The sequence below is a fragment of the Ambystoma mexicanum genome, chromosome 7q (genome assembly GCF_040938575.1).
Source record: "Ambystoma mexicanum isolate Mex_15411 chromosome 7q, UKY_AmexF1_1, whole genome shotgun sequence".
Taxonomy (NCBI): domain Eukaryota; kingdom Metazoa; phylum Chordata; class Amphibia; order Caudata; family Ambystomatidae; genus Ambystoma; species Ambystoma mexicanum.
The window spans coordinates 880,786,846-880,799,007 of NC_090941.1; the positions used below are offsets into that span (position 1 = coordinate 880,786,846).

Sequence of the window (12,162 nt, forward strand, 5' to 3'; positions counted from 1 at the left end):
TTTTTTTCCCTCTTTCAAGTCTGAATTTATTGACCAAGTTAAATTAAGTTTTAGCCAAAAAATGTTGATTAGATGAAGTGAAGTAAGAGTTTATGATGTTTGCAACTGGTTTAACATGATCCCTTTGAAGGTGCCCTCTTTAGAGATAATAGTGCAGAAACATGAAATCGCTGCATATCAGAGTTACTTATGCAATTGAAGAAATAAGTTCCGACTACAAGTGTAATCTAGCAAATCTACACATACACCATAGATGACGACGCCACGTACTGTTCCTTCAAGAAGGCTATTTTCTCTGGCTTAATCTCCAACCAATGGTGAGCAGGCTCGAAGCAGATGTCACCCACTGGCAATCCCTCCCCCCCTGGGCTGTACTCTTCAAAATGGTCTCCCTCCCAAGATTTTGCTATGTCCTGCAGAATGCTCCTATTCATGTACCCCGCACAGCCCTTTCCACCATGCACCCTACCCTCCGGAATCTCCTATGGGTTGGGAAGCCACCCCGTATCGCCCCGACCACGCTACAGCGGTCAGTCCGGGTGGGGGGCCTGCGCATACCTTGTTTTAGGGCTTACTACTGGGCATCACAGTTGGGCACCTGGAATAACTGGCTGCACGCAGACCCTGCTCTCCCACACATCAGGAACGAGATCAGATGCATGGGTGAGAGAACGCCCCACCGGGTTTTATACAGAACAGACACTGATGTGGCTGACCTCCCAGGTATGAGACCGCAAATACGGTCAGTGTGGAACGAGGTGCTCCAACACATTGGGTGGGGGAGGCAACCGACAAGGGGCCAACCTATGTGGGACAATGGATATATCCCAGAGGTCATGAAAATGGGCCGCTTTCCTAGCTGGGAGGACTGAGGGATACTGACCTTAAAGGAGGTCTTACAGGACTGACACCTGAAGCAGTTCGAGGCATTACGAGAGGAGTTTGGTCTTCCTCCAGGTGACATCTACAGATACATACAACTGACACGCGCTACACGCTCAATTTCCAGTGCTTTCAGACATCCCAAAAAGCTCTCCCCTTGAGGTGAATGTCCTTCACGCAAGGATTCTGGTAAAACCCACATCAACACTGTACCAAGTGATCACTGCATTTGGGGCCCGGGACTTAACCAGTCTGCTGGAGAGGTGGGAGAGATTGGTAGGCCCCTTGGAGTTGGAGGAGTGGCTGGCGGCACTAATGTTCCCACTTGAAATAGGCATAGACGCCAAATTTAGGTTCATACAATATAAGATACTTTACCAGGTCTATCATTCCCAGGCTACGATGGCCAAACGGGGACTGGTGGAAGATGCTGAATGTCTAAAATGCAGTAGGGTGCAAGGCACCTTTTACCATATGCTGTGGGAACGCGAGGTCATACACGAATTCTAGCATAAGTGTATTCACGAAATTAATGTGGTCCTGGACACTCCGGTTCAGCTGGAACCGAAGGTCGCACTGCTGGGTATTTGGGGGGATGGAGACCATACAAGAGCGATAAAAACATTCCTTGGTGTTGCAATGGGGCTAACTAAAAGACTCGTAGCCGCCATGTGGGGCTGCCTGAAGGACCTGCACTACGTAAATGGACCAATGAGATGGATAGATGTGCGTCCCTGGAGTAATGTATGGCTGCCCTGGTAAATTTCTGAAGGTGTAGGGTAAATGGACTGGCACCGCATGAACGGTGAAGTCATCAGTAACCACTTGGCCACAGCTGCCCGCCCGGTACCCTGCGACGCCGCCCCCCCCCACACTTGTGGGATCACCCTGCGTCTCCCTATCATGAACTGTACACCCATACGAACTGAATTTATGTATTGTATTGTGACCTGGCCCACTGGTTTGTTTGTCCGCATCCATTCTGCTCTACGTTTCTTGTTTGGATCGATCTACTGTGTTTGTTGTAAACCAATAAAATGAATTTGTCTGCAAAAAAACAAAAACAAAAAAAAAAAAGAAAGAAGGCCAACACTATTTTAAATGTTTGACTGTTCTGCAAGATCTTGAATTTCTTTTCAAATGGCAGTTTAAAGATGCATCTACCTTACTCAGCACACCAATTTAAAAGCGGGCAACATCATACTGTTGCAGTCTTCCAGTTTATTCATATAACGAAAATGTGCTCTTCAGTCTGTGTGGTCAGAAAATGTCTGCGTGTCGGTGTGTGTGTGAGGAAGGCTATCTTGGCATTTCTTGTGGGGAAGGGGTTGGGTCATGCAATTCAAGCGATCGGCATAGCCCTTCCTAACTGCTATGCTTTACATAAGATTCCATCATTCTGGACGTATCCCATGAATGAATTCAACAAGGCTATCGGGTCGGGTTTTTACCCTTGGGCTCAACGCCCCTGGCTAACACGCTTGTGCGGATGTCCAGAGAAGACCAAGCAGATTGTGTAGCTTTCCAGAGAAGTAAACGTTTGACAAAGTGAAAAGATACTGCTTCTACCATCAGAGAAGAGGAAGGACTGACTACTTTTGAACAAAAAATTGATCACATAAATGGGAAAGCCAAAAATGTATTTCAATGCGGCTTTGTATGCCAATGTCAAAGGTCTTGGCCTCCCCTAGTAGTTGCTGAAACCTTTTATGAACGGTTCATTAATCTATTATTTTTATAGAATAGAATGACCTACAGATTAGCTGAGAGAGAATGAATAAACTACATTGCGTAGAATTTGGTCCATATAAAACACCCCCTCTGCCCTTACTTTGAAATTGAAGGGCTAATTCACATGCACCCCGAGTGTCACAGAAGAGGCGGATTACCTTTGGAAAGCTTTGTGCCATTGTGCATGACAGAAAGGAGCAATACAGCCCACACAACCTGGACTGCTGATAGCTGGATTGGGAAACATCTGCAAAACGGCAATTGGATAACAAATGTGTGCTCCTCATCCACCATCACCTGATTGGACACGGTCAGTGGAGAAGATTTTAGCCAAGTTAGCCAGTGACATTTGAAGGCAATAATTATGATCGCGGTGCAGGAATCCGCCCGATCCTCAATCTGGATGAATGTACAAGGCTTCCTGGTGGCGAATTCCATTAAATAGTTCTGGCAGCTTTTCAGGATCCGATACGTTGCCACAACAGTGAACAGAGCACATAAAAAGAGACCACTTTGTTCTTTTGTTTGATGGCTACCTAGTCCAGGTCCTTGGCTTTAATTCATACCCAGAATCAAAACATGGCGTGCCTCAACCAATAAGGTTCCAAGCCTGACATCCTCACTAGGGCAAACATCTCCATCTTTGTATACCTTTGGTCCACCAAATTCAGTAACACTTACCATTTGATTATGTAATGTTATTTTGTTTTATATTAGGTGATTATATCGAAGCGATGTATTCTATGTAAGTGACACTGATGTGCTTGGAGAATAAGTGGAGGAATAGGAGCCCAGGAGAGTTTACTTTTTTGGATGATTTGTTTTCACGTGGACCCTTTAAATGCCTTTGTTGTCCATGCAATTTACATACAGTAAATGGTAGTAATTACTCTCGAGATCAGGTAAATAACTTAAGCGAGTCTAAAATAAACCTCTTTAAATGTCTGTTAAAAGCCTGTTTTTCGTAAAAGAATTCTTAAATTTTTCTTTAGTTAGCCGCTGCAATGAGACCCAAACTTTGCATACCTAAAAAGGATGTTAAAGCCATACCAGTGTGAAAAAAGGGGCGCTGTGAATGAGGAAGGGGTGGCACCGATTGCATTATTGAAACCAAATGTGATTTCATGGCCATTACCGAGTCGTGGCTTACAGCTGATACCCCTGTTTCAGCCACCCTAGCATCACCTCCTCGGTTTACAATTTTTAGTGCAGATCTTGACGCACAAGGTGTGCTATTCTTTCCTCCAATCGCCTAAAGATGCATCTTAAGCTTCATGATACCACAGCTGACTGTGAAAGCCTATTAGTCAAAATTAAGTTCAATTAAATTATTCTTTCAGTAATTTTCATTTACTGCCCTCTTTCAGATACACCTTTTTTCGAAGAGCAACTTATCAATATGCTTAATAGGAAAACCAAAACCAACACCCCTGTACTTGTTCTGGGTGATTGTAGCTTATGGGTAAATAACCCAAAGGACAGCCATGCAGTTTCCCTACTTGCTATGCTTGAATCCATTGCGTTTTCTCAGCAAGTATCAGTCTCCACACATAGAGCTGGTCATACCCTTGATTGGGTTATGACCCCACCATGTTTCCGCCTCCAACATCAATGTTACATATTGTCCTTGATCAGATCATCATCCCGTGACTTTTGCTTTTACTCCACCCATTCCTTTATCATCATTAAAAGCCACTTCGACAGTACACAACTGCTAGAAACTTCAAGAAACTCACTCCTCAGTCGTTACCAGAACTTAGGCTTGTTCATTCTTTTACTGAATCTGACCACCTGGCCAATCATCTTATCTGTACTATTAATCATATTTTGGATAATCTTGCACATAAGAAGTCTAGACTAGTTAAAACCAAACTTAATAATAATACTTGGTTTGATGATTCCATTAATATCGCACATCGCGACAAACGTAAAGCAGAAAGAGAATGGCAGAAAAATCCCACACCATTGCTCCATACTGCATATACACGTTCTGCTTCTAAGTTTAAACAAGCCATCGTCAAAGCCAAATCCGATAGCTACAACTCTAGGATTTATTCTGCAAAATCTAACACTCAAGAACTTTTTCCAATTCTAAAGGAGTTTGAAGGTAAAACTCAGCCTGGAATCATGGCTAATAAAGACTTGGACGGGTGTCAATTAATACACAATGATTTCAAGTCAAATCTCTAGGTCATAACAAATCCCTTGATTCTCAGTTAACACATATCCTTTCTAAAACATCTGGCCAGCTCGATTTCTGCAGGAATTGCCATCCGGACAACAAGGACTTAGAGCAAAGTTCCTTCTGTTTTAAACCATCTTCTGAGGATCAAATACGTATGATTGTTTCTAGCATGAAATCCACGCCTTGTCCAGGTGATTGCTGCCCTTCCAGCTTGTTCAAAGCCTGTATTTACACCCTGACACCATGGGTGACCCGCATTGTCATCAATACTCAAGGAGGCATGGATAACTCCATTATTGAAAAAGAGTATCCTGGATCCTCTGAATCCCAAAAACGTTCGACCAATCACTAATGTGACGTTTATTTATTATAAAGATTCTTGACCATGTTGCTTATTTGCAATTACAGGATTTGTTAGAAACCAACCATCTCTTTAACCCAAGACAATTGGGGTTCAGGTCAAAACACAGCACCAATACTGCGTTATTTGACCTGAAGCTGAACATAGCAAGTATTGTGGACAGAGGCAAGCCAACACTCTTGATGCTGCTTGACTTATCTGCCGCGTACGACCTGACAGATCATTCTAGGTTGGTCATCAGTCTTGTGGGCCAGGTGCACTGCTCACGTCTTGTCGTGCAATAGATTGTATCCTTTCTCAGTCCCAGATATGCAAGAGTGGAGATAGACAATGCTAGTTCCACTCGCGTCTGTGTCACATGCAGAGTACCTCAAGGTTCTTTTATCTCGCCCACCTTGTTTAATGTATACACTACGCCCCTTTCTGCACTTCTGGAAAACATGAGAGTCCAATTTACCAACTACGCCGATGACACCCAGGTTATAATGGAATTATCAGGATGTTACTCCAGGGATGCCAATTCCATCAACTCTGTTAATCAGACCATTCAGGCTTGGATGACTATCAATTTGTTGGCTCTTAATGCTGATAAAACCGAACTTTTGATCATTGCTTCAAGTAATAAAATCAAATAATTGGGCCCAGACTATGAATGTTTTAGCATATCTGATAATATCATAGTTACAAAATCGGTTAAGACATTAGGCATCACATTGGATGCAGAGATGTCTACAAAGCACTAGGTCACTCAGGTTAAAGCTTAACGTAATTACATTTCTAAACTTCTGAATCATATTCGACCACATATTTCTGTACAGAACAGATCATTGCTTGCTACAGCTCTAGTCAACTCACGCTTGGACTATGGTAAGTCTTCTGGCTGCAACCTCCAAAGCCAATATCTTAACGATGCAAGTTACTCAGAATAACGCTGTTAGAGCCGTGTTCGGCCTTTCTCATAGAGACTGCGTAAATGTTGTAATGCTGAGGCGCCTCTGTAGTTGTCCAATCGGCTTTCCTCTAGAACAGGACATGCACAGTACTCTTATGACCCAACCAATCTTGTACAGCCCGGATTTAAGGTTGCCAGTTTTGGCGGCACCATCTTTGACCAAGCTTCCTACACAGCTAAGGCTTGCCAACTCCATCCTTGAATTTAAAAGGGGAATTAAGACCCATCTTTTCAATCTAAACCCAGATTAATCTTCTGTTAATCTCACTGTATTATACTCCATCAGGGTTTCAGTCCGTCAGTATTGTTGTGATTGCTATGTGTGCGCTCTGAGGCCTTTGGGCGATATAGCGCATTATAAAAATTCAACTAAACTAGTGACTGCCATAATCCTCTTGATCCCCATGTCTAGGTTTATACGCAGAACCATTCCAATAGGTTTGTCAGAGAAAGATAAGCAGTTAGGAGCATGATGTTGATTCTATGTAAAAAAAAAGAGCTGCTTGTATTCAACTTGCTAAAACAAAGAGGTGATGGGTGGAAGGTCTAGAATGAATCTTAACCTCTGGCATAGCTCTGGGCAACCCTCCAGACCATCGTTCTTCGCCTGCCAAGCCATTACAGAAGGGGAAAGACCAGATGCAAATCTGGCTTGGTTCTACCGCAAAAGGGGCAGGCCGGCCTGAACTGCTAGGTCACATCCCTTCTGCACGAGACCACAAATTCAGAGACGAAGGGGTATGCCACAGAAAGGAGTAAAAATGTAGAAGAGCCTGGCATTATTAGAACCTAATCATGCCTTAAGTAGCCACCTCTAATGTGGGTGAATCAATTGGTCAGTGAGTACATCCAGTCTAGTGACATCTTCTTAGTTCAGGAACATTAACTGTCTGTAAGGTTATCTGAAAGACTAATCTTGTTTTGGGTAAATATACAGATAACGCTTTCATGCAAGAACTTCCGATGGACCCATACCCATGGCATAGATGACATTTTTCCATTAGACTCATCGGTACTGCCCATGCCCCTCTGGAACCATAGCTGAATGGATTTTGACTTCAGATAAAGGTCATGCCACATTTTCAATAAGCATGGTGTCCAATTTCCAGGAATGGGCTGTCTAAATTATTTTTCAAAGTGATCATCTTCAGGGTACACTGTAGTGAAACATAATTATGTTAATATTTCACATACTTCACTATTTCCATTTCAAGGTGCGACGAATGGAACGCTCAGTTTTGGGAGCACCAGGTTTGGTTTGATTTTGTTTCGAGCCAAAGTACTTTGCAGTATGTATGTCCCACATGCATTTGCCTGCCCTCCCCCAAAAGGGATTTACATTTCTTTAGTTTGCGCTATTTAATGCCGTTTGCTCAGCCTAGAAGCCGAAACAAATGCATCCAAGTACAGATAGGGAGAAATGGCTTTTGAGGAGGGACACAGCTTGTAGGTGTTGTCTGGTTATTTGCCCAACCATTGACTGCCCTTGGCCATGCTAATCCCTATGACCATTCCCATCCACTGCCAGCTGCTCCCCATCCAAAACACCTCCTCGTGGGAACTCTTTGAGCTTGCTTTAATCAAGCCTTACTATCAAACTTTGCATTCAACAGTGCCTGCCAGTACTTTTTCAGAGCAGTGTACTGAGAGGTCATGACTTAATTGGCGCTGTAAACCCTATATTGGTGTAATACAAATGTATTAACCAGGTATGCATTCAGTCACTCGATTTATAATCCATGTCCATCACTGAAGTCCTGTTAAAAACAAGCATTGGCAAAGACAACAGTTTTGGATTGTGTATAAGTATTAGGCATTTGCCAGGCACTGCTACTAGATGCCCAGGTACTTGCCCCAGTTTGCACCTGTTATCATCAATGGCCAGCTAATACCACTACATCAGCTCATGTCAAGTGCCTTTCCCATGCCTACACAACTGCTCAAACTCTTGGCATTGCCAATTCTTGTTTTAAAGAAGTAATGCACTGCCTGCAGATACCGGTCCTGGCTAACAGCACATTCCATTCAGGAAGGGGGTACCCAAATCAAACTGTGATGTTGTGGATAGTTTTTTTTATTGTAATTTGTTTATTTATAGGACAGCACACAGGTGAGCACGTAACTTAACTATTAAATGCAACACCAAACCTCGCCATAAGAAAGCAACCTTTCCCCCATCCCTCCCTGATTATCCCATATGTTAGCTTGACTCTCAGTCTGTCTGGGCCAGACTGTGCACCAGTAGTTCGTTATCCGAGTGCAGGGCCCTCGCAATTAGGCATGGTTTATACGTCAGCGCTGGGTAGTTCTGATCATAGTCCAACAGTGACGCCCAAATGTTCGCAAAGCGGTGGCGGCTGCCCGCACTGGCAGCAGTAACCTTCTTCGCTATCACAATGTCCCAAAGCTTAATCCACCAGAGCGTCATTAGGGGGCCTTCAGCCGTCTTCCAAGTACAGGCTACAGTAATTTTTGCCACCAGCAAGAGTTGGGTTATGAGGGCAGCCTTTCTGCCTGTTCTCGGGACCCAGAGAAGGAGGTTTTCGGGAGCCAGAGGGATGACCACTTGGGTAATGTCTTATCGTGGCAAGGCATTGGGACCAATATTCTCTAACCTTAGGGCAAGACCACCACATATGGAAATAGGACCCTGGAGACCCACAGAGACGCCAACATTGGGGATCTAGTGCCTGATCAAAGTGGTGTAGGTGGAGTGGGGGGGGGTAGTATCATCGTAGGAGCAGTTTGTGTGCACACTCCTGGTTGGTAATGCAGGGGGAGGACACCAGGGTTCTCGTCCAAATATCTAGCCAAGTCTGATCCTCTATGGCGTGTCCCAGGTCTGCCTCCCATTGAGACATATAAGAGGGCTTGACGACGAAGGGGTCATCTTGCAATAATTTATAGAGGGCGAAGATCTTCCCCCCTGGCTGGCAGGTAATTCGCAGTGAGTTATAATTGAGTGGGGGCTTGCGTTGCTGCCGTTCGAGTCAGGGGATGGGAAAACCAATGGTGCAGTTGAGAATAGGTGAACCTGTCCGTTTCCGCTAACCGGAACGTCTCCTTGCATTGCTCAAAAGAAGCGTGGGAGGCCCTCCAAAGAGTTGCCCTAGCGATTCGAGACCTTCCGCCACCCAATTCCGAAAGCTCGAGAGGCAGGAGCCCGGCGAGAAGGCCAGGTTGTGAAAGATTGGAGAGGATGGACCCAGGCCCCTCGGGGTGCCCCTATGTTTGCGGGCCCAGTCGCAGGCTTTCACCAGGTGTTTAGTAGAGGCCAGAATGGTAGGCCAGGTTTGGCACAGTGAAGGGGGGACGAATGGGAGAAAGCGAAGAGGGAGAGGGAGTCGAGATTGTTCAATCTCCACCCACTTCGGACGCCCCGACGCAATCCCCCATGCCTGAAAGTGGGCTAATTGTGCTGCTATATGATATCTACGGAGGTCAGGGACCCCCAGTCCACCCAATTTGGGACTGCCCATCATAGTTCTCTGGGGAATTCACAGAATTCTGCCCCTCCAGATAAAGCTAATCTTTTTTTGCAGACGCTGCAGGGGTGGAGTGGGTAAGTTGATGGGCAAAGAAGAGCATGCCTAGTGAAACCGTGGGATGAGATTCATCATGCAAGCCGTAATGCGGCCTAGCAGCAAAATCTTGTGAGAGCCAGTGATTAAGGTGTTTTTCCAGCTCATCGAAGAGGGGGTGGAAGTTTACCTGATAGACATCTGCCTGACGGGCCGGAATATGCACCCCCGGGTAAGGGATCGATTTGGCACTCCATTGTATTGGGCATTGCTTCTCTAGGGATTCTCTTTCCTCTGGGCCTAGCCCCACCCCCAAGGCCACTGACTTCTCAAAGTTGATGGCAAAACCTGCCACCCTCCCGAACCTCTGAATTTCGGCTAAAGATGTCAGTAATGGTCGACAGCACATCATCAGCGTAAAGGGCAATCTTGTGTTGAGAGGGGCCTACTTGTGGGCTTTTAATCCGGGGATTCAGGCGGAGGCGTTGGGCTAAGGGCTCCATGGCTAGAGCAAACAGCAGGAGGGATAGGGGGCACCCTTGTCGCGTTCCATATGTAAGAGGGATCGGGTCAGATAGGTGGCCATTGACTCTCAGGAGAGTGTTGGGGGACTGTTAATTGGCTAGGAGCAGCTTTTGGAATGTTGGGCCGAAATGAAAATCTTCAAGGGAGAGGCGCAGGAAAGTCCAGTCCACTCTATCAAAGGTGTTGGTTGTGTCTAGGGCAGCAGGGCAAGTTGTTGAGATCCTTGGATAGCGACATCTATGAAATTCAGGGCTCTGCGGATGTTGTCTCTCGTTGACCTATAAGTTAAAACCTGTCTGGTCCGGGTCTATAATGTCCAGAAGGGCGAGTGCCAGACGATTTGCCAGGATATTAGAGTAAATATTAGGATCAAGGTTTAGCAGGGAGATGGGCCCATATGAGCTATTGTCCCTGGGGTCTTTTCCGGGCTTGAGAATGAGGACTGTCATTGACTCCTGCATAGAGCAGGAAGTACTTCCCGTGCTGGCAAAGGAGTTAAAGAGAAGAGTCAAGGGGGCGACCAGCTGGGGGCGGAAGATTTTATGGAATCGAGTGGAATATCCATCTGGGCCCGGGGCTCTAGGCTTAAGGCCCTTAATGACTGCATCGACTTCCTCACCTGCGATAGGGGCTTCAAGCTTTTCCCTTGCCGCAGCCTTGAGGTGTGGAAGGGCAGCACCCTGCAGGTAGTCCCATTGTTCCATTTGATCTCTTGGAGATGCTGTCATTATCTCTGAAAGTTGGGCCACCGTCAGCCGCAACTTATCTCGTTCTGCCAAATGTACTGTGTCATGGGGGTCGCGGAGGCCCAAGATGGCGTTTCTTTTCTTGGCCTTGGCGAGCTTCTCCACCAACAGTTTATTTGCTTTGTTGCTTTTGGCTTAATGCCACTGTTTGGTTTTGGTTAGCAAGCGCCCTGTGGCCTCGGCATAGTGCGCCTCCAGCCTCTTCTGTGCCGACCTGCACCACCCAATAGGATTTCGGGGACCAACCCTTCTGCTTATAGGTGGCCTCAGCTTCAAGGATCTCCTTCTCCAGGGCCGTGCGGGCTACACATCTACGTTTGTGAAAAGCTGCACCTTGAGCAATCAGTTCCCCTCTTATCACCACCTTCATGGCGTTCCAAGTATTGGCTGGGGACATGTCCTCATTCCGGTTTTCCGCAAAGACATTTTTTTATCGCTCTAGCAATGGAGTCCCTTACCGCCATGTTGTTTAAGATGGGGTCATACAAGTTTCATTGCCGGCGGGGAGGAGGAGGATCGGGATCATGTGCTCGCAGGGTCAGCGAGACTGGAGCATGATCAGAGAGGACCTGGGGCCAATGGTGAGGTCATCCGTAAAAGCTAGGAATTGGGGGGGAGGCCAGCAGCAAATCAATCCAGGAGAAGGTTCGATGCACGTATGAATAAAATGTAAAGTCTTTCTCATCGGGATAGATTACCCTCCAAGTGTCCACGACCTCTAGGGTCCAAAAGAGGTGGAGCAGGCTCTTTGCCAACTTTAAGCCTCTGGCAGATGGGGGATATGATCTGTCCATAAGCAGGTCAGGGGCTCCGTTGAAGTCTCCTCCAATGATGACTTGCCCCTCTATGAATGGAAGGAGAGCCTCTTCCAAGTCTCGGTAGAACCCCTCCTGGTTATCATTGGTAGCGTAAACTGAGATGAGGGAGTAGAGTTGGCCGAAGATGAGCCATTTGACTGCGATGAAGCGGCTCTCCGGGCAACGTAGTGAGTCCAGGATTTGCAGTCTGAGGTCTTTCGCAAAAATGATTGCCGTGCCCCCCCTTCTTAGTGCTGTTAGAGGCCAGGAGTTGCAAGGGAAAGAGTCTGCTACAAAGGCGGGAGAAGTCCGCTGGGATCAAGTGAGTCTCTTGCAAAAAGGCTGCTGAAGCCTCCCCGTCCTGTAGCCGTTGAAGGGTGGATTTCCTTTTGGGGGTGAGTTTAAGCCTCTGAGGTTTAAGGTGACATTTCTTTCTGGTGTGGGGGCAGGGCCTCTGGAGTC

The 12,162-nt window shown here is 46.2% G+C and overlaps 1 protein-coding gene across 1 annotated transcript in view; it reads right to left on the bottom strand.

Annotated features, from left to right (window-relative positions):
- Nucleotides 1-12,162, bottom strand: part of NAALAD2 (N-acetylated alpha-linked acidic dipeptidase 2) — a 1,042,620-nt gene that overhangs the window by 119,563 nt on the left and 910,895 nt on the right. The gene's annotated exons all lie outside the window — the stretch shown is intronic.